The following is a 22,936-nucleotide window of genomic DNA, read 5'->3' on the forward strand; positions in this document are numbered from 1 at the left end:
GAGGATGATGTGACAAACGCTGGTTTCCGATGTGCCGAAGCTCAGAGCCCATGATGAGCGGGATGATGAAGAACCGTATATAACGGACATGCGACAGGACCATGAGGACGAACGGCGCGAACTGAACGCAGAAAAACAACCGCATTACAGCGACAGCAAAATCAGCAGTTATTATCGAGTACTACGAACTAAAACCATAAAAAAAGAAACATTTTGTTTTACTTTACATGAAGCAGTTATTAGAAAAATTTATAAAACAAAATAAAATCAAATTTAAGCAACAAAAATTAGAATCCTTGTCATAAGGACAGGACTAAAATAAAGTGTAAATGAATACAGACGAGCAGTACTCAGCTGACCCTGTCCCAGGCCGTGTACGACGCCTCCGGTGAAGATGAAGAACGAATGCGATGATGAGGAGCATGGACCAGATGAAGAGCGCCAGAGGCGTTTCTCCTCGCCGAACCCACCGGGCAACACGGCAAAACATAGCAGGCAGCGACACACAAACACACACCACCACACACAGCCACTACCAAACGCCGCCACGTGAAACACTCCAGGCTCTGGATGCGTGGGAGAAACAAACACTTCACCAAATTCTACATTTAGACACTCAAGCGCTACAACATCAGGACCTGCTGGAAAACACCAGCCTGAAAGCTGGAGTAACGGAGGAGTTCACCCAGACATGAAGTTTGGCTGAAAATGTGCTCACTCTCAGACCATCTGATATAAGATTTTTTTGAGTTGTTTCTTCATCAGGTTTTGTAGAAATGTAACACTGCATCAGTGTCTCATCAATGTTCTTGATGCCTCTGCATTGACTGTGGTGCGAGACGCAGATTTGAGGTAAATAATCTTAATTGCTGGACTGTTTTCATCTTTTGTCTTCGCTCCAGATGGTTCACACTGATGGACTGGAGTGCTTTGGATTACTTGTGGGATTATTGATATTTTTTAATTCATCTGTTTGGACTCTCATGCTGACGCATCCCACTCACGTGCAAGAGCATCCATTGCTGATACACTGATGCATGCTACATTTCGACAAAACCATTGAAGAAAATAAAAAACTCATCCTGATCTCAGATGATCTGAGATGTGAGCTACGTTTATTTTTATTTGTGGGTGAAACTGTTCCTCGTACTGATCTCCGTAATTGGGGGGCTCAAGTTTTTCTAGCAGGAATGCACACAAAATGATGCATTTTGGTTAAAACAACACAAGGTGAGGAACTGATAAAGTATGCGTCGTCAGTCGGCTCTCACCCTCCGTTGGAGCGTGGATGATTATGATGATGTTCACTCAGAAGAGGATGGCCATCACTACTCCAGAACCCAGCAGCGGCTGTCTCCTAAGACCGCGCAGGAACGCCATGTTCACCCGCACTAAAACAGGAGCACGCGCCGCGGGCCGGACCGTCCGACGGGGTGGCATCGGTCATCCTCACACTATAAACCTGCTGCGAGAGCTCTGAGAAACCTCCGTGGGGGCATTGGTAATGTCCTCGAGGTCTCAGATAACGTCCGCCAAACTGTGGCTCCGGTCAACACAATCAGGTTCAGGTCCGAATCTGTGGACGTGCCTGGGATGTTCTGAGAAGTAAGTAATTGCTTAGTGCATGTCTGGTGCGATCTTTCTTGTCAGGACTTGGTAGAGCTAAGACGCTTCTCATCCCTGAATGACATTCGTGGTCTCTGAGGGTTCGGCGACTGTCACGAGCCTGGCGGACACCCATCCTCGCTGGATGACCTTTGAGTTCGTCCAACAATGCCCGTCTTTGGGTTTTTGCTTTGTGCTTCCTTTTAAACGTTTTTCTGTCCATTGCACAGTTTCAGCAAGATAACTAATGTCTGCTAAGGCGTGGGTTAAATAATCATCCATTGTCCAAGCCGGATCAGCTTCTGACCAAGTCTGTGGGCTTGAGACCAATCAAGACGAATGTTTTCAGAGCTCCTCAAAGCTCTGTGAAGTATATCCATGCAGGGAAGCTCAGTTCCTCTCGCAGTGTGTCAGATGTGTTAAGCTGTTACTTTGGGCAACAGGACCACAATTGTCAACGAAGATCATTAGTCAAAAGCCACACCCTAGACACTTCAATTCAACAAGGCAGTAGTATGGGTTTCCATATGTCACCACAACTGAAGAACCAATTTTGGTCCCACACCAAAGAACATTTTAAATAATAAGGTTCCTTTACTGAACACTGATGGTTTCTATCCATGGAACCTTGCTCTTGATAAACGTTCGTTATAGTGGAAAAAATTTTTCTTCGATGATTGAATAAAAATGGGTTGTTATCTTAAAACTACGATAGATGGTCAGTATTTAAATGAATAGTTCACCAACAAATTGAGGTTTAACATGCAGGATTACATCATCTGGCTTATCAATGGCTCCCCTGACCGTGAAGGGGTGCCAAATCACCATCATTTAAGATTTTTACAAAAACATTAAACACCATTGCCTTTCAATTAAAATCTAAGTCCTCGATCATTTGTTTTTTTCGCAAAACATGCAGGTTTTTGTCTTCTCCAGATGTTGACTGATGGACTGGGACTGTGTGGATTACTTTGGATTATTGTGATGTTTTTATCAGCTGGTCGGGACTCTAATTCTCACGGCACCCATTCCATGCAGATCATCCATTGAGGAGACCTGATTGCCAGTGCTACAGTTCTAGCAATCTGATGAAGAACACCTTACATCTACATTCTCGGGTGTGTCAGCTAATTTTCATAGTGGGGTTAAACCACGTGCTTTAAGCACTGTTTCATGAGAAAGGTTTTTTTTTTTGGGGGAACCACCACTGGTTCTTCCTATGTGTCCACTATGAAAAAACCCTCTTCTGGAACCTTTATTTGGTAAAACTGAGAAACATCTAGTTGTACGTCACTGAAAATAACAGCTCTAAGTGACTGCAGGACAGGTTTGGATGGCCTAGCCGCACAAGAAATGCAATGAGGAAACATGTAAATTCACAGACAAATGAAAAGCTGCGAGACACGGAGTCTGCACTGTTTTGTTATTTTTACACTCTTGAAATATAAGTATTTTAGTTTGGCATTGATGATATCACCGGTGAAGAATCTTTCCATTCCACAAAAGTTCTCTTAGATTTGTTCTTTACTTAGAAAGGAAGGTCTTTGAATTGCACCTCTGGGAGTAACATCTCTTGAACCTTTATTTTTAAGAGTGTATATAAAAATTGGTTCGTGGTATAGAATGAACAATATAAATCGTAGATTTACAATATTGTAAAAACATGAACAATAGAACAACAGGAACATGAACAAACATTTGGACAAAATACGGTCAAACCCACACAGGACAAAACGTGCAAATGCCTCATTTGCCTAAAGTAAAGAGAGGCAAAGTTCAGTATTCAGCCGCTTACAAATGTTCTTATTCTTTAATATTTTTAGATTTACAAACAAACCAAATCTCAAACCACGTTCACGTAAGAACAGAAGAGGAACAACTGAGGACAGCAGGGCTATTTTATAGAGGAGTCTACCGACAAAACAAACTAACACAAACTACTTATGTCACGTATCAAAGTAAATTTAGAGTGACACAGATTAACTGCATACAACGAGAATACTTCGTTCCACACACCACCCACCACCCACACAACAGAATCCCATTTTGAAGTGTTCAGTTTATACATCAATCATTCCTCCTTAACAGTCTCTGTACTGCAAAACAACTTTTTGTGCAAATAAAACAAAGACGTTCAAGAGAATATTACCCTTGAATTGAGTACCATTCAAAATGTTTCTCTTTCTTTTAAAGAAAAGGATACTTTTATATTAATCAAGGATGGATTCAAACTTAGGACAAAGTGAGAGTAGCAGACATTTATATGTTACAAAAGATTTCTATTTCAAATAAAGCCCTGTTCTTTTGAACTTTCTATTCATCCAATATTCCGAAAAATATAAATGTTATCACAGTTTTTCCACAAAAATATTGTGCAGCACAGGCTGTTTTCAGATATTGATCATAATCAGAAATGTGTTACTTGAGCAGTAAATCATCATATTAGAATGATTTCTGAAGATCATGTGACGAGAAGACTGAGTAATGATGCTGAAAACTTACAGTCCTTTTACTAATACTCTCGCAGTCATCTCACGGAAACGACATCGAGAGTTAATTAGCTTTACTGCTGTCTATGTCATCACATTTCTCTTCATGCAACATACCATGCTCGACTATGTATCATACTCCGGAATATGTCAAAATAGTTTCCCACATTTTTTTCTTGTACTTTTGATCAAATAAAGCAGCCTTGTGAGCAGAAGAGACGTTTAGAAAACCCTAGAACCTTAAACTTTTAAACAGTAAAAATGCACTATGGAAGAAAAAAAGAAAAAGAGTAAAAAAAACTTGATTCAAGGATGTTCAGTAAATTTCAAGTTTTTTAACTGGACAAACAAAAAATGTTGATTTAAAAAAAAATTATGTGAATCCATTTGTCACAATGAAAGTCACTACCACTGAGCTCAGCATCAGGCTGGTGTTAAACACTGATCCGGAGACACAGAGCAACTTTTCTCTTTCTGAAGCAGGAGTCACAAAGCCTCTCACAATAGCACATGAGTCAATGAGCAACAAAGGGCTGCATTTAGGTTATTATCGCTGGATCTGATCTTACCCGCCGGTCTCACATAATCAAAGGAAAGCTGCGAGGGCTCGTCCAGGCCTCCTGAAACACTCAGGCAGCTGCTTTCATCCTGGTGTGTTCTGGTCATATTCTCTGGCAGTCATGCTCTGATGCAACTCAAGAATGTAGTGAAATCAAACCCCGAACCAAACGACATTCACGACGGCTGCATGGACTCACCAAAACCCGAGAGGAGAAAGAAAGGAAATATGTCCCGATAAACAGCATTACCTACACATGTTTTCTTGAGGGAACTTCACTTTCCACTGATGTCAGTCTCTGTCTGTGCGTTTCTGGATCGCTGTCATAAAAGACGTGGTCTAGCTCCATTTATTTGCATATCTGCTGGCCTTTTCATATGACACTGTTTTCCATAAACTCCTCCCTTATTGTCCCTGTAACTCACACCAAAGGTCCATTACAACGACAAACGTCAGTTGAAGGAATAAAATATTACTCAATGCAGAAAAAACTCAGAAAAATTGGAGGTGCATCACTGAGTTGAGCTGACAAATATAAGTCAACATTTGAAGTGGATCAAAAAAAGTTAATCAAAAGTTGTCCTAAGACAAGAACGCATTCTGAGTTTAGGTTTTCAGGACAACTTCGATCAAAGGTTTTGATCCACTTCAAATGGTTGACTACCTGTATTTTATAGACTTTTAAATGTGCAACGGGGCTTTTTTATTAAAACTGAAAAAATATTCAATTTTAATTTTTACATTAATCTATTAGTTATTAGTATTTTGCTTTTAAGGATTTGCTCTTGAGAATTAAGTGCCTTTCCTGAATCTCAAAAGAACACTACAGCATGGCGCTCGCAACACCAAGATCATAGGGTTTGATTCCCTGTTGGAATACAAGGTCAGGTTAAAAAACTGTAAATTAAAAAAAAAATAACACTATACAAAAAAATAAATAAAAAAAGGTAAAATCAAGTTAAAAACAGTAAACCTTCAACATTAATACTTCTCCACACCTACCAAAAAAACACTCAACTGTAAAACTGAGAAAAAAATATCAATCAGCAAAAAATTTAAATAATAATAATAATGTTTGTTTTCATTAAACATTATAAACAGAATTTTCATTTAAAACATAATTCCTTGTGTTTGTTTCTGTACACCAGTACAGTAGAGTATGGCGCTCGAGACCCAGCAAAAATTGGTACTGCCTAAAAAAATTATGCTTACAAAAGCAACATACATTTCTTTGAATAAAAGCGTCTGCCAACAGCATTACATTTACATTACATTAGCATTTTTTAGCTGACTCTTTTATCCAAAGCGACTTACAGTGCATTCAGGCTAACATTTACCTAACATGTGTTCCCTGGGCATACATGTAATTACACTCTGAGGGAAGCTGACATAATAAAAAGTATTAAAACAACAACAACAGGATATCTACAGGCCATACTAACCTGTTAAAACGTCACAATTGTAATTCACAAAGTAAGTTCTAGAGTCTCAAAACCAGTATTTCAGAACGTATAATTATTAAACACCCCTATTGAGATCATTAGAGTGAATATCCTGCTCTGTTTATGTTGTGTCTGACTCCAGTTCTGGATGTGTTCCCTAAGAATCAAAACCCATGACCTTAGAGTTGCTAGCGCTGTGTTGTGTTAACAGCTAATGAATCCGACTGACAATTCAAAGGAACAGATCTGGATCATCGGAGCTCGACTCGGGTCCAGTTTGTGTAATAGAGAAGCGAGATGAAGTGCAACATGAGTTCAATCCTCCAAAATGTTTGATTAAACATGTCAACTTACTATTGGCAGTCTTTACGGAAAGAAAAATCTCTCAAAGGTTGCCATTACAGCATGCTGGTTTGAGTCAGTTCAGATGTGGAAGAAGATGACCGAGCAAAACACAGCATCTTACTCTGCTCACACTGTTTTCATGTGACAGAGCTGAATATATATTTATATAAAAATCTACCAAGTCTGACACATTACTCACTTGTTCAATCTCATTGTAATTACAATTTCATCACAGTTTTAATCAAATAAACTCCATGTGATGAAAACAAGACACCGTCCCTCTTACCACACACTGAACAAAGTGTTTGTTTCTTAAAAACACGCTGTAAAATCAGATGAAAGTCAACATACCTCCATTCTGTCAGCTCTCCTCCGCTCGCTCTCTCCGTCACTCCAGTTCTCAAAATAGTTGGCAGTTCCATTTTTTTGTTCGCTTGAACTTGACAAACCGGTCGGACGGCATGACTGACGGTTCAGGGCCGAACCCTGAGGAAACCCCTGTCATATTTCATAACACTGAGCACTGCACTGCTGCCTTCATCAGTGACTACAGTAATCATAATCATATTGTCAATTATATTAATATACACGTGTGACAGAACAAAAGGGGAAGTCATGGGAATTACTGACCTGAAAATAGTTCCTATTTGTCTTCCACCTTTCCTGATTTTATTTATTTATTTTGTGGCGCTAGAACTCGAAGCACCTTGTCTCCTTGAATTTAATTGCCTGTATTTTTGGATTGTTTTTGTTTTTGATTGATTCATTTTGAATAGCCTGATTGCCAGCTATTATTTAGCTGTTGGGATTTTTTGGACAAGCATAATTGTTCTAACAATGACATTTGAGTTTATTTCAAATTTGAAATAATGACATTAAGTTAACATTATGATTGTAAGCCTTATAAATTATTATTTTGGCTTATATATTAGATTCCAGTGTGTGTAATATAATGTAATAATGGTAACAAATACAACAATAATATTCATTAAAGAAATATCCCATCAAATAAATAAATAAATTCTCATGTGGTTCCAAAACTGCACGAGGTTTCTTTCTTTTGGGACCACAAAATAAGATATTTTGAAGATTACTGTGACTCAAACATCAATGACCCCCACTAATTTTCATTTCATTGAAAAAAAAAAAAAAAAAAGAACAGAGATCTTTCTCAAAATATCTTCATGCAAATTATTACATCGTTCATGTAAATGAATATAGAGGTTTGTGCAGGCAACACTTCCACTCATGAATCATGTTTCCTGTGGCGTAAACTGCTTAGACTAGTATAATTTTTTAAAGACAAACTTTAAGTTGGCTTGTAGAAAGCCTGACCAGAAAGTTTGAAAAGCTTAAGAAGTTTAAAAAAGGCAAGTGATTAGTATTTTGTTATCATAACTAGCAAGTGACTAGCCATGTTCCTAGCATGATAAGCAAATGACTAGCATGTTGTAAGCATGTTTCTAGCATTATTATGTAGTTAGAATAATGTCGTTAGCATGATTAGCAAGTTACTAGCATTTTACTAGCATGATTAACAAGTGACAAGTATGTCGTTAGCATGATTAGCAAGTTACTAACATGTTGCTAGCATTATTGACAAGTGACTAGCATGTTGCTAGCATGACTAACAAGTTACTAGCATGGCATTTTACTAGCATGATTAGTGATTAGCATGCTACTAGCATGATTAGCAAGTTACTATCATGTTCCTAGCATGATTAGCAAGTGACTAGCATGCTACTAGAATTATTAGCAAGTTACTAGCATGTTGACCTAGCATGTTTCTAGCATGATCGTAACTCTTTTAAGTTAGTCACACAACAGAAGGGTCAAATTTGAATGTGAAAAGTAAGACTAACACTTTGTTTAACTGCTAGGATGCGTCAAACTAGTTAAGACACAGTCACATTTAGGATGCAAGAAAAAATAACTGAAGACAGAGGAAATAGAAGCACAAGTTGTTTGTTGAAGTTTAGGTAAATCTGAATATCTTAATAAATATTAATAATCATAGATGCATTGCTGTAACATCTGGTTAATTCTTTTGCTTTAACAGATATCAGATACTTCCATCTGTAATTCCCACGAGACATCTTCTGTTCTGGGAAGCGATATGTCCTGGTGGAGTTTGATCTGTGTCCGAATGAAGGGCTGAGGGATGAGAGAGTGGAACACATGACAGCATCAATAGGGTATTGAAGTATTAATGTCTTGTCTACGTCAGAAAGGCATCACTCCCTCTAGTGTTTGAACAATGACATCTAAGAGAACGAAACACATGACTGATGATTCTAAACAGCATAATGCTATGTACACATAATATGTGTATTTGCTATATGAGTTGAATAGAAGAAGTCTCGAACGGAGCAGATCAAATCCATAACCAGTTTGCTTTGGGAACACAATGAGTATTTACAACACTTCAGGCCTACTACTTCCAACAGATCTCTACATTTCTCCCTCAGTATATTTGTCTTGATTTCCAGTGCAGTCGTCTAGATAATGCTTCATTTAGTATCTTGAGAAGCAAGACTTGTTTTCGGTGAAATTAGTTCAAATATACAAGGTTTACATTTAAAAAAATGGACAAATATCTGCCAATGGGATTTTGTTCAATTTATCACAAAACAAAATTCTTATATCATTTTTACAGTAAATGTATCTTGATTTAAGGATGTTTTTAAGACATGCAGAAACACAGGAAAAACCTACCAACAAATATATTTAAAGGGTTACTCCATCGCAAAAATGAAAATGTTGTCATTAATAACTTACCCCCATGTTGTTCCAAACCCGTAAAAGCTTCGTTCATCTTCAGAACACAATTTAAGAAAAAATCTGAAGATCTTTTGGGTCATATTTATGAAGAAATAAAGAAAATTCTGAAGGGTTCACAAACTTTAAAGGAGCTCACTATATACAGTGGGCATAGAAAATAATCACATTTTGTTGTTTTGTAGCCTAAAATGAAGATGGACAGTGAAATAAATAATTTTACAAGTATCACATGTATGCTGGATTGTTTTGCAGCCTGAAATTAAGATTTTTTTTGTTGTTGAAATAAATAATTTTTATATATATATATTAGAATCATTGAGCTGTAAAAAGGATCACCCCCTCCTAAAAATGACTTCTGATCAGCTGTGGTCATTTTATTAGCTTTTATGTAAATATATAAATTGAACTGGACCTAGACTTAAATACAAATTTCCCTGGAGGACTTGAATGGACCATCAGACTACCTATAAAAATAACCCAATAGAGACTCATAAAAAATGAACCTGCATTTTTTAGTTTGACCAGCACTGATAAAACGCTATGACACAATATGCATCAGCATGTTTTATCCCAAATAATGCTACCAAGAAACATTGTTTAAATAATACAAATAGAAACAAAATTTGTTCTTTGACAATTTAGTCCCTTTTGGTTAAATTCTGTGCACATCAGCCTCTAGTATTCACAATCAATAAGATGTGTGCTGCATTTGGTCTTTTAATGTTTACTACATTAGTACCTGGTTTAAAAAATTCTGAAGGCAGCAGAGGAAATCCTTATTTTGCCTTCCAGGTTTTGGTAACATGAAAACCTTTGGTTTTTATTTTGTTTACCGGCTCGGAATGTTGCTGAAACTTTATTAATGAAAATAATCCTAATACACCTTAATAAAGCTGCTGAAGAATATGTGACGTAACCACAAATAAAAAAATGTGAATTAAAACTGGCATGAATAAGCTCCTCGTTCACAAAGTGGAAGCTTGGACAACCGGACAGTCAGCTGTGTGTTACTGTTCAGAGTGGCAACTGGTTTGACTGCAACTGTGAGGACTATTTTCCGTTTGCTTGTTATTTTGGTGAGCTATTATACTAATATATAACCAAATTTACATTTTCTCTCAATTTCATTTGAATGTTTTTGCCATATATGACTTTGGAACCTCTTTTTGTCATATACAGACATTAGGGATGTGTGCTACAGCAAATTAGACAAAATAGTTTAACCAATCCGACAATGAAAGTGTGTGAACTCTTATTGGCTGGGAGGGAAGTGAACCTGGAATTCTTTTGACAATCAAAGATGGGTCTTTAATTTCTTTCCAGTTTAATAATATTTAGCAATGGTAATGAAATGTAGCCTATATTAGAAATGGTTAGGAATTGGGTGCTTGGATGATTTGTACATATAACCTCTGTCCTCTGAGTCATTGTCTATGGCTCTAAAGACTTCATGTTATGTCACAATATGTCATACCTCAACTGAATTTAACATCATTGCAATAAATTCTCAGTTGGTATGATGGCAATAATAAGTAACACTTCCTATCAAATCAAAAAATACATATAAATGATGCAAGACATGTTCACAATAAAAGTTCTGGTAGCATCACTGTTTGGACATTTAATCCAGTGTATGTTTTCAGGTCTGATTTTAGTTAGATTTATTTATTTTTTTCATGAAAACCCACTTCATATTAGGTACACATTCAATGGCACTCTCCTCTAAATAAGTCAATATACAGTTATATGAGCGCTACATGTAATTACATTGACTGTAAATGCATTAAACACATAGAATATAATATAGTGTATGACACATATGAGAAATTTATTATAGTGTTATATTTGGTCTGCAAATCTTAAGTATGGGTATTAAGTATCAAGTATCTTAAGTAGAGATGGGAATTGATAAGAATTTAACGATTCCGATTCCATTATCGATATTGCTTATCGATCCGATTCCTTATCAGTTCTCTTATCGATTCTCATTTGGTGAGGAAATAAGTACAAATTTGTTTGTTTGTATTAACTTGCTTTAATATCTGATCAGAAGACACAGAACAGAGCACATATACACAAATTATGTGTAGCAGCCTCAGAACAGATCTAAAAGTAGGTGAGCTACTTCTCAAAGTAAAGTCCAGGGACATATACCCTAGGGCAGTGTTTCTCAACCAGTATGCCATGGCACGCTAGTGTGTGCCTTGAAAGATTATCAAGAGGAGTGCTTTAGGATTAGGAAATTGTTAATTTTCACATTCATTTGGTCCAGACAAAAAATTAATAAAACTGCCATTTATGTGCCATAAAAACTAAAAACAGAGACTGAACACAGTCAAGGAAGTGCTTGTGCCTTTTTGGAATATTAACAGTGCTCATTTGGATTCAACCTGAAACATTTCAGGTCTGTGATCAGATTGCTCTTTTCAACCCCATACCAAGCAGGAATCAGATGATTTGTTAAACTGTCTCTGTTTGGGGCATTGTATTTTGGGTTGAGAGTCTTTATTATCTCGCTACATAAAATATATGATAGGACTAGGAATTAATAAAACAGAACTATACTGACATAAAAACTTGCAAATTTTGGTCATGCATTTGTTATTTTCATTTGAAAAGACATGAAGCTGGACAAAATACAGCAAATACAGAAAATTAACCTACTGAAATGCAGAGGCCTCTACTGTGGCACACGGGTGCAAACCCTTTACCACAAACTTAGTCACTGCTCGGTGACATTCGTTTATCCTTGCCTCGGTCATTTTATTCTCCCCTGCCTCTGTAAACAGAGTAGCTAGAGGTGCACGAGAGATACTTGCTGCAGCCTCCGAGCCAGCAAGACTCTGTCCGCTATCATCATCATCTAAATTTGATGGACAATGAAAATGGAGATTATCCGTATAGTAAAAGTTTACACAATGAAATGGCGCTCACAAGTTGCCTGGAGAAAAGTTACCTTCGGCATTAATAACAGATGGCGTCGCGTTAGCTCCGCTGCTGCTTGACTCACTTGTTGTGTTGCTAAGTAGTAGTGTATCAAACACGCGGCAGTCCTGCAAATGAATTGCATGCTGTGTGGCCAAATGTTTCTGCATATTGGAGGTAGTTCCCCCTTTGACGAAATGGAACTTCTACAACTGTTGCAAGTGACCGTATTGTCGTCGTTTTCACATGAAATATATCCAAACTTTAGAGCGCTTCTACCTCGATGCCATGTTTGCAGCGTTTTTAACCAAAACAATGCAGTGCGTGTGTGACGTCATGACACATTTGAAAAGAGCGGAACCGATAAGCGGAATTGTTAACCAGGCAAGCAAACAGTTCCAAGGAATTGATTCACTGGGCACCGGTTCTGAAGAAGAACCGGTTCTCGGTTCCCATCCCTAATCTTAAGTAATGTGTATCAGTGCAAGTACACAATACATATATGACCACAAGAACTTCATATGCTTTTTTGTTTCTCTCCAAACTTATCCTGTCCAGTCATCCTACTACTTGTCCACTTGATCCGATCCCCACTCACCTCCTTCAAGCGATTTCTTCTTCAGTCATACCTTCGCTTACTCATATTATCAACTCCTCTCTTCACTTTGGAACATTTCCCTCAGCATTTAAGCAGGCTCGGGTAAGCCCACTGCTGAAGAAACCATCTCTAAATCCAGCACTTCTAGAAAACTACAGACCGGTATCCCTTCTTCCATTCATTGCACAGCACTGGACAGCAACCAATCTGGCTTCAAAAGCGGCCACTCAACTGAGACTGCCCTGCTCTCGGTTACTGAAGCCCTGCAACTGGCAAGAGCAGCTTCCAAATCCTCAGTACTCATCTTACTGGACCTGTCTGCTGCTTTTGACACCGTTAATCACCAGATTCTCCTGTCCACCCTCAGAAACATGGGCATCTCTGGAACTGCACTCCTGTGGTTTAACTCATACCTTTCTGATAGATCCTTCAGGGTGTCTTGGAGGGATAATGTTTCTAAGTCACAACTAACTTGCTACTGGGGTTCCTCAAGGCTCAGTACTTGGACCGCTTCTCTTCTCCATCTACATGACGTCATTAGGATCTGTCATTCAGAAGCATGGCTTTTCCTATCACTGCTATGCTGATGACACTCAACTCTACCTCTCATTCCAACCAGATGATCCGATGGTAGTTGCTCGCATTTCAGCCTGTCTGAGTGACATTTCAAGCTGGATGAATGACCATCACCTTCAGCTTAACCTTACTAAGACTGAACTGCTGGTGGTTCCAGCTAACCCATCGTTACATCACAACTTCTCTATACAGCTGGGTTCGTAAACCATAACTCCTTCCAGGACAGCCAGAAACCTAGGAGTTGTGATGCATGATCAGTTAAGCTTCCCCGACCATATTGCTACAATGACCGGTCCTGCAGATTTGCCTTATACAACAATAGGAAGATTAGACCCTTCCTGTCAGAGCAAGCCACCCAACTTCTTGTCCAAGCTCTTGTTCTCTCCAGACTGGACTATTGTAATGCTCTCCTGGCGGGCCTTCCTGCATGTACTATCAAGCCTCTGCAACTGATCCAGAATGCAGCAGTGAGGGTTGTCTTCAATGAGTCAAAAACAGCTCACGTTACTCCTCTCCTCATCAGGTTACACTGGTTACCAGTAGCCGCGCGCATCAAATTCAAGGTACTGATGCTTGCCTACAAGACCACCACTGGCACGGCACCAACATACCTAAACTCATTAGTTCAATCTTATGTGCCCTCCAGAAGTTTGCGCTCTGCAAGTGAACGACGCCTTGTGGTGCCATCCCAAAGAGGTTTCAAAATCACTCTCACGGACCTTTTCCTGGACTGCTCCCAGCTGGTGGAATGACCTACCGATCTCAATTCGAACAGCTGAGTCTTTACTCATTTTCATAAAACATCTAAAAGACTCATCTTTTTCGCCAGCATTTAACCAACTAATACTAGCACTTACCTTTTCTTTTCTTGTCTATAATATTCTATAAAAAAAAAAAAAAAAAAACCTGGTGTTCTGTACTAGACTAACTGAGACTTGTCATGGCACTTGTATACTGTTGTTGTTCTCTTGTTAATCTGATTGCTTATATTGTTCTCATTTGTAAGTCGCTTTTGATAAAAGCATCTGCTAAATGATTAAATGTAAATGTAAATGTTTGGATAAATCGTTCAGAGAGGTTTTGACCAAACTGTTAAACTAGGTTATTTCCAAATCATCTAAGCACCAGACTGATATGATATTTGATTATTATGACTACGTAGTATTAAATTGTAAAGAAATTACAGATCCATGTTTGAAAGCTGATTGGCTGATAACTTTTGACAACATTTAATTCAGGTGCGAAAATAATTAATATTTAGCGCATGAGCATAGAGAGATTTGTGAGTGCACAGGACACAGTTTGAGCGAGAGGAGAGACACGTTTTAAGTGCGAGCACTCTCTAATATCTAGCGCATGAGCATAGAGTCGAATTACGCTATGGATTAATCGCATTTGCAGCCAAACGCCGTCAAATACACCGTTTTAAACCGTATTTGCACTGCAAAATATGCCATTGTGATTACAAGCGCCATAAAAAAATGTGTGAAAATACATCAATGGCACTGTATCTTACGCGTTTTAGAATTAATAGGGTATATTTATGTACAATAGGCTATAACTTTTTGGATATTTTCATCTCTACTAACAACACATTTTATTTAAAGATTGCACCTCTTCATCATAGTTTAATGTAGGCTTATTGCTAAGATTTTAATGTTCAGCATTTATCCTACCTTCCTCATTTTATGTATTCAACTTATTACACAGGTACCTTTTACTACTGCATGAGTAAATAACTGGACACAGCTTTGAGTATTGTTTCCAAAAACGAGAAAAACACCCCTAAGTAAGCGAGAAAGTTGCGCATCATATCATGTAGCAGCAGTTGATCTCCTGCTTGTTAAAGTGCCCGACTCCCAAACCGCACCGATCGCTGGTTCATGTTCGGCTCTTAGCAGGTCTAGCCGGCATTTCAACGTTGATTAACCGGTGAATCAGCGTCGGGTTCCATGGTCTAATCAACATTGGAGTATGTTTTACATTTTGCAAATTGGATCAACGTTGATATTGCGACGCTGTTTCACTGTCTTGCTTTCAACATGGGTGAATACACAACTGTAGGTTCAATTAGAATCTAGTTTGCATTTAGATCAACCCTGTACATTCATAAAGGTTAAAAATCAAATCACTGACAGCAATGGCTTTACAACCAACTTCAATAAGCTACCACATGCTCAATTTTTTAAAAATTAGTTTTATTTTTGGAAACATTCTGTATAAAACAAATGAAAATAACCCCAAACTTTAGCTTGCAGTGTTTGTGTGTGGATGTATTGTTAAAAACCTGTAGAAGAACAATCCAAATACAATATTTAAAGACTAAAAGAAAAAAAGTTTTTGTAAAAAAAAAAAAAAAAAAACCTTGCATATTTTGCACTGCACTTGCAAGAGAATCCCTTGTACTTTTTTGACTGAAACCAGTTGATCTTTTATTTTATGTGAAAGCATGTTTTAGTAATGTGTCTCATTACAAGAGATTTGTACATTTGTGCAGTGTTGAAAAGTTTGAGAATGGAACCTGCAACAGAAACCGTGTTGGTGGTAAAGGGGTATAGGAGCATGTGACCCGTCTTGATTTTGGGTGGCACTAAATTTGACGAGACAGTCGCCTTGAAATTCTTTACGCAAGAAAACCCCTGCCTTGAATGAAATATGCATTTAATATTTTAAGTATAAATGTTTCTTCAAATTCTGATAAAATGTTAGAACCAACAGCCTCGTGTATATAGTGTGGTTGTGCTTCGGGTGATCCTTGAAAGTGTCCCAGCTCTAGGTCCTTTCTGATGCCGTCCCCTCCTCTCTCTCCCACTTGTGTGCTTTCTGTATGGTCCTGTACTAAATACTCATAAAATATCAACTGTGATATTGTGAAATATCTTTAACTGAAAACTGAATGCAACACAAATCACACAATATTTTCACTTTACAGTTCAATAACAGTGGACTTGGAAACAAAGTGCACAACACTATTCATTAAAACACTCATTTAATGTATTCAGATGAAAGTTTGCAATATTAACTTATTATTCACAAGCAGTGATTTTCAGAGCCCCCAGTTAGACTGTTTTAATCAGAATCCTAACTATACAGTGTATTTATTAAACAAAGTCAAATCAAATTAAGTACATTTTTATTAAACTAATTAAGATCAAAAACCTATCACAAAGGTCAATGAATCTCTAACAGAAGTGACAGTGCAATGCAGCAGATGAACAACTTCTTACCAATGTTTCATTAATAAGCTGGATCCTTGATGACTCTACAAGGGGGAAATAAGAAATGGTTTACTGAAAAGTTCTTAAAAAAAACAGGACTTCATTTTATACCATTCCTTTAAACCAGTGTTTCTTAAACATTTTATACCAAGTACCACTTCAGAAAATATTTTGGCTCTCTAAGTACCACCATAATGACCAACATTACATTTCAGCAGCGTAGTAGGCCTAACTATTCAACTACAGCTCTGCATAGTTTTTACACGAGGCAGTTTTTATTCCTAATAAGAATATTTATTGTTGTGTTAGCCACTTCAACATTGTAAAATAAACAGTTTGAACATTAACACTGTACTGTGCTTATGCTTTTAAGAAAATTTTTTTTTTTTTTTATTTTTTATAGTAAAAAAGAAAAGAAAAAAACTATAAATTATTATTACATTTAAGACAACTGTTTTCTGGTTTTATTTATGATAATAACAACAACAACATAAACTTTACTCAAATAAAGATTAAATTAAAATGTATTAACATTAGTTTGTTTAATTTAGTGATTCCTCTGCATACCACTAGAGGGAGCCTGAGGACCACTAGTGCTACTCATACCACACTTTGAGAAACACTGCTTTAAACAATCTTTAATTCATTTAAACTGTACTGACATTTGCGATTATTCAGAAAACACGAACTGAGTATGTTATCTTTGAGACTATTGTACGATTAACAATATAACACACCTAATGCATGGCATTCACATCAGAAGAATGTGAAAAATCTCTAAAAGGCAGACATTAACAAATTATCAGCATCACACAACATCAGATGAGCATCTAACTTTAGCATCTGTGATACAGAATACAAAATTACCCACACACATGTATTTATCTTCTGCAGGTTACATGTCCTTTCAGTGCTCTGAACCAGGTCAAGGAATGAAAACGAAACCGGAAACGAATAAAATTTTGACAGGAACAGAACCAGAAATAGAAACGAAATCAAATTTTACAGTTCCAAAACAGTATCGAAAATTTGAAATGGCCATTAACCGGTTAATAACGTTATTTTATCATTCCATTTAATATTTGAAATTTGCTGTAAACCAGTCACGAATTCCAGTAGTACTGTCTATACAAATGTGATGCTGAAGCCAACGAGTGAAATGTCCACTCAGCTGTGAACTCATCAGAGGTAAGTCACAATGGCAATGCACCGCCCTTACAGTTTATCTGAGGATAGTGTAAGATGAATTCAACAGATCCCATGCACCTGCAGCGCTTCTGTGAATGGAGAAAACAGAAAAACTATAGGCCTACATAAAAAGGAATAAAGGCATATACACTAAATATATTTCACTTAAATCATATTGACATATTAACGAAACGATAGAAAAAAATGTGAGAGAAGTTTTCTTTATTTTGCAAAAGCTTGACAGCTTTGAAAAATGTCTGTATAGCCAACCAGCGTTGGTATGACCATCGCACAGACGCCTTACGTGCACACACAACATAATTTTGCTATATTGAAGCCTGTACATCATCAAAATAAAATACAGTTAAAGAAACAAATAAAAAGTTACACTGCTGTAGCATAAGCAAAATAGACAATTATCTTTTATTGTAAAAAAAGTGACAAGATCGTGAAATCAAAAGTGAAAGCATCCAGAGCAGGGCTTATAACATAGCAAAAGAGTGACTCCCATTCACAAAATTAAAACCACAAATAACACTACTGATTGAAAAGAACGGGTTGAATTTTAACCACTTTCCTTTCCATATATAAAACTATGATAAAAGTTCATCAGCATGCATTGATTAATCCCATGTTGTAGCAAAAAAAAAAAAAAAACACTGTGCTCCTGCGACCAACTGAGAAAGTTAGTCGCAGAAGAGTGACCAGTGGGAAGAATTTGTCTGGAGCGCTGAATTGCCCAGCTCCCCTTTCAGCCCGTCAACCGTCAATGATCTAGCACCCCCTCAGCACCTGCGTTCAACACCTGCCTATGTGAAAAGAGTGTTAAACTATGTGGAAAAAGCTTTTGTTTTTTTCAATGTTTTTTTTATGTTATGCCCCAAAATGCAACACAAGTCTTCGGATGGAAGATGCTCGTTTTATCTCTTTCCTACTGATGCGGAGACTCTGGGTTCGTAAAGTAAACTCATATTATGATTATTCCACGTAAACACCACATTTACCGGCTTAGTCACGGTGAAAGTAAAACTTTAACGTCACATAGTGCTTAAAGCCACATTAAATTTAAATGTTTACGGCCACATTAAGCTGTTAGAAAGCATACGAGGATTTCCTAGAAGCAAGGATAATATAACATTTTGTGTACCCTCCCTAACAAACCTGAAATGTGGTACTTTATTCACTAAAATAAGTTTAATCTTACCATATCCAAAAACTCGCTAACTCTGCTGTTATTTAATAGATTAAGTGCACTAGTATTTTTATTGAATAGTATGTGGAGACATTTTTAATTAAAGTATCCATGTTAATCAAGGATTTATTGACTTCTAATGCACCTTATTTCAAAATGTACAGAAATACATGCTTCCATATGTCCTTTAGTTATGATTATTTCATTTATTCACTATACTATTTATTATTAATGTCTAATTTCAGTTTGAGTTTGGATCTAGTTTTGTATTTATTCCAGTTTACATGAAAAGGTTCATGTAGCATTGATTAAAATTCACATACAGAGCAAATCCTTTTCACTGAACGTGTTAAAAATAAGTTTGAAACAGTTGTGGGAAGCGTAGAGGTGTTGTCGCTGAAGGCGAGCAACCGTGGTGCTGTAGTTGGTGGTGACGCTGTGTTTAGCTTTTAAGTTCTGCCGCTTTTATTTAGGCTTCTAAATTCATCAAAGTTATATGATTTTGTGAAGATTATCTTCATGGACAAAACGTGTAAATTTCATGAACTATGGTTGAAAACAGCTTATTTTTTGCGATAATCCGAAAGCCTATGGAAAAATCCTATAGGCTTTTTGTGGAATGAACCAGTATCATGCTAACGTCCGACCTGCCTACAGAGTGATGTCATAGTTCCCCCACTCTACTGAAACGTGCCCCTGCACTACTTAAATTCATCTGAAAGATCAACATCCACAAAGAAATAAGACTGTTTTTTAAATGGAAATTTGATTATTAAATGTTTGTTAAAAGAGGTAAATTATCTTTGAAATTTCACATGGCTTTGAATCATGTTCAGTCAGATGGTCAGATTACACTCAGATGGTGCCTCTTAGGTGAACGTGATTTCATCAAGCAGATCAACTTACCCCTTACCTGGGGCAAACTGAGCCATGGGAACACTTTTTTTTTATAAGAAGCAATATTTTTTAGAACCATTGTCATAGATACTTCTGATAATTTAAAATGATAGGACACATCCTAAAATTACTCTAGATGCTTTTATTGTATTTCATTTTTGGTGTACTTCATGTACCTCATTTTCCCTTATCTTGAGGACCACATAAGTAAAGAGCCCATCTTACCCCACTCTCCACTACATGTAAACAAAAATGTGTAATCTGAGATTAAAGATGGTTTTTTTTTTTTTCTGTTTCTACAGTAATAATTTGACAAAAACAATGTAATGGAAACTTTAATTTAATTCAGAAAGATTCCCCTCAAAATCTGTTTTCTCAGAACAGAACTACTGCTTATATACATTCAGAAAAGTCTTCCAGTTTTGTGAACTTTCACACAAAGACCAATCACTGGTCAGGTGACTATAATTAAACAGGAAACTGAGATGCCACACAGCATTTGACCACTGAATTTACAAAAATCCTTTAAATTCTAAGAAGTGTTTTCTCAACATTTCAACATTACATCAATGACTGATGAACACACTAATTTTTATTTAGCCTGCAGTTCCTTTATGAACCCCATTTTGGGAAACTTTGACACAATTAAATATTACATGCATTATGTTATTAACAACAAATGGAATCTGCCAGGCAGTCAAGTCTGCTTTATTGTCAATTCTTCCACATGTACAGTACATACATACAGAGAATCGAAATTGCGTTACTCTCAGACCCCCGGTGCATACAGATAACACTAACAGTAGAGCCTAAAAATCTAGATCAAATATAAAATATAAGATATAACTTTACAATAAGGGAATGTAAAAAAGACATATAATAAAAAATAAAAATAAAGTTAAATAAAAAAAATAGCGCAAGGCACATGGCAGATAGAATGCAAACCAGTGAACAAACAGTGCAGAAAAAAAGATTTTTAGTGCATAAACAAAAAAGCTTATGCGAGGGGAGATGGGGGTGCCGAGAGCCGTGGGAACGGAGCGAGGCCGGTGGAGTGATTGGGAAATGAACAACACCTGCTCCACTCACCGGTCTCGAGTCGCACGGAGGAGATTGGGAGGATACAAAAGAGGAGCGACGACAGTGAAGGACGAGAGAGGACCAGGCCTGGGTTATATATTGGGTTCGGTTTTTTGTTTGTGTTTATTTTGTAATTAAAGTGTTATTTGAGTGTTCGCCGGTTCCCACCTCCTTCTTCCCGTGATTATGAAGTTTTTATATTGTTACACTTATTCAGTCTGATTAAAGTGACAAAAGGGCTCAAGAGCAGTTATTTTATTTAAACTGACTGATGAAGGTGGTAGAATGACGTCAGTTCCATGGTGAATGAGGTAGTGAGAAGACCAATGCTGCCCAAAGGGACTGGTGCATGTCATCGTATGTTAGTGGGAGGGGGTTGGAAGGACCTGGAGATGTGGGATCTGGGGGGTGTTGGGGTTCATAGTTCAGTGGTGCCTGGGGCAGAAGAGGGATGGGGGGGCAAGTTCGGGGAACGAGTTCAGCTTCCTGACAGCCTGATGGATGAAGCTGTCCTTCAGTCTGCTGGTCCTGGCCTGGAGACTCCGCAATCTCCTCCCTGATGGCAGCAGACTGAAGAAGCTGTGTGACGGGTGAGTGGGATCACCTGCAATGCAGAGGGCTTTACGAGTGAGACGGGTTCCGTAAATGTCCTGGAGGGGGGTAGAGAGAGACACCAATGATCTTCTCAGCTGCTCTCAGGATGCGTTGCAGAGTCTTCCGGCAGGACGTGTTGCAGGCACCATACCACACAGTGATGCAGCTCGTCAGGATGCTCTCGATGGTGCCTCTGTAGAAGGTGTACATGATGGGGGGTGGGGCTCTGGCTCTCCTCAGTTTGCGGAGGAAGTAGAGACGCTGCTGTGATTTCCTGGCCAGTGCTGCAGTGTTGTCGGTCCAGGAGAGGTCCTCTGTGATGTGCACACCCAGGAACTTGGTGCTGCTCACTCTCTCCACAGTCGCACCGTTGATGGTCAGTGGAACATGCTTAGTGTGTGCTCTCCTGACGTCCAACAACAATCTCTTTCGTCTTCTCCACGTTCAGAGAGAGATTGTTGTCACTGCACCACCCCGCCAGGCGGCTCACCTCGCTCCTGTAGTTTGTCTCATCTCTGTTGCTAATGAGACCCACCACAGTCGTGTCATCTGCTAACTTAATGAAGAGGTTGGAGTTGTGTGACAGTGTGCAGTCGTGGGTCAGAAGTGTGAAGAGGAGGGGGCTCAGCACACATCCTTGGGGGGCCCCAGTGTTCAGTGTGATGGGGCTGGATGTGTTGCTGCCGACCCGTACTGCCTGAGGTCTTCCAGTCAGAAAGTCCAACAGGCAGTTGCACAGCGAAGTGTTGAGCCCCTGCTCGATCAGTTTGTGAATGAGCTGTTGAGGGATGATTGTGTTGAATGCTGAACTGAAGTCTATGAACAGCATTCTGATGTATGAGTTTTTTTTCTCTAGATGTGTGAGTGCTGAGTGGAGGGTAGTTGAGATGGCATCATCCGTCGACCGGTTGGACCAATATGCAAACTGGAATGGGTCCAGCGAGGGGGGGGGGCAGACTTGATATGGTGCATGACTAGCCGTTCGAAGCACTTCATGAGGATGGGAGTAAGTGCAACAGGACGGTAGTCATTGAAGCAGGATGGAGATGGCTTCTTCGGGACTGGAATGATGGTGGTAGCTTTGAAGCATGTGGGAACAACAGCCTGACTAAGTGAGATGTTGAAAATGTCAGTGAAGACATCAGTGAGTTCTGCTGCACAGTCTCTAAGTACACACCCAGGAATGTTGTCAGGACCTGGAGCTTTGCGTGCATTGATCCTGCTGAATGATCTCCTCACGCTGTCCGGGGTCAGCGTCATCACCTGGTCACTGGGAGGAGGTGGAGTCTTCTGTGCAGTGGTGGTGTTTTGTGCCTCAAAGCGAGCGAAGAAGGTGTTCAGCAGAGAGATGTTGCTGTCACAGGTCCGCTGTGGGGGCTTGTAGTCCGTAATGGTCTGTATCTCCTGCCACAGGCTCCGAGTGTCTCTGCTGTCATTGATGGGCTGT

At 38.4% G+C, this 22,936-nt stretch overlaps 1 pseudogene; it reads left to right on the plus strand.

The window, feature by feature from the left end:
• Nucleotides 1–394: 394 nt before the first annotated feature.
• LOC122143110 overlaps nt 395–22,936 on the plus strand; it is a 72,668-nt pseudogene continuing 50,126 nt past the window's right edge.

Source organism: Cyprinus carpio, unplaced genomic scaffold, assembly GCF_018340385.1.
Source record: "Cyprinus carpio isolate SPL01 unplaced genomic scaffold, ASM1834038v1 S000000814, whole genome shotgun sequence".
NCBI lineage: Eukaryota > Metazoa > Chordata > Actinopteri > Cypriniformes > Cyprinidae > Cyprinus > Cyprinus carpio.